General features: G+C 46.9%; 1 pseudogene; it reads right to left on the bottom strand.

Moving 5' to 3' along the window:
* Window positions 1-612: 612 nt before the first annotated feature.
* Window positions 613-732, bottom strand: LOC121865686 (annotated as a pseudogene).
* Window positions 733-1,212: the final 480 nt, after the last annotated feature.

The following is a 1,212-nucleotide window of genomic DNA, read 5'->3' as shown; positions in this document are numbered from 1 at the left end:
GTTGTGGGCTTCCTTTAGATGTCTGACTAGTGATTGCTTGCAGCCAGACCACCCCGATGACGCACATTCCCATGGGCATCCCTGCGTCCTCTCTGTGTATTTGAAGGATGGTGGTGCAGGGAACCATATGGTCAGCATTCGGTTTCTTCTTTCCGGCTGTCGATCTCCTTCGTTTCTTCCCCTTGGCCCTTCGTCGTCCATCTTGCTTTACCCACACACACATGACAACCCCCTTACCAGGGTGTACCCGCACTATCACGGTATTCCTGGAGGATCGGCCGAGAGTTGTGTACCGACCTCCCTTTCGCCATCACAAACCCACTCGATCGCATGGTGATGGTTTACCGGGGAGGGTCTTTGGGACGAATACACTTCTATGAGTGCAGGTCCCTCAGCCAGTACGAAGTAAGGAAGTACAGAGAGGAGGGAATAGCCACGTGTGAGAAGCACCCACGTGGGGTCCCGTGGGACCAGGTTTGGGGCTTTGCAGGCCCCCCCGGTATGTTTCCTCTCACTGCATGGTATTAGTAATAACCACAGCAATGGAGAAATTCCGGGTTCCCTGCTCACCGCCTAAAACAACAAAGGAGTAACTCTGTTACTTTCACCCCTAGAAAGTCCAAATCTGTGTTCTTCCTTCTATGTAAAAAAGAACACTGATTATGTACTCTCTATTAAGCTGATAAGAACAGATACTACACTTTGATCTTAGCCAAAAGGCCGAGAGTTGATCTTAGCCAAAAGGCCGAGTTTGATCTTAGCCAAAAGGCCGAGAAAGCGATTCCAAAGCCGTTGCAGTTAAATTAATGCACATTAGGTAATATTCTTACTTTGCTTCACCTGTAAATTGGTGCAACAAGGATCTATCTCGAGTTTTGTTTGCAGATAAACATTCGAATTCCTTATACATCAACATTTAAAAGAGAATGCGCATGCGTGCTTAGTGTCAACAAAGGCTGTAAGAGACTGCTCCTTAAAATTCGTATTTCTGACGAATTCAGCGCGTCTACCAATCCCAGCCTGTGCAGACAACTATAGTAAGACCCAGTTATCAGCACAGTGGCATATATTTTTTTGTTACTTTTGGACTTTGTCATTTTTTGGGGATAAAACATCTGGTCCTACCACCCGATCCCTCTGAGCAAAGTTTTCAAGTTTGCGCATGCGCAGTGTGATAGTGTGACGTCATTACCACTCCACCTGACTGCAGTG

Source organism: Homarus americanus, unplaced genomic scaffold, assembly GCF_018991925.1.
Source record: "Homarus americanus isolate GMGI-L3 unplaced genomic scaffold, GMGI_Hamer_2.0 scaffold55490, whole genome shotgun sequence".
Classification (NCBI taxonomy): domain Eukaryota; kingdom Metazoa; phylum Arthropoda; class Malacostraca; order Decapoda; family Nephropidae; genus Homarus; species Homarus americanus.
Note: the sequence above shows the minus strand (reverse complement) of the source record. Positions and strands in the feature narration are given on the sequence as shown.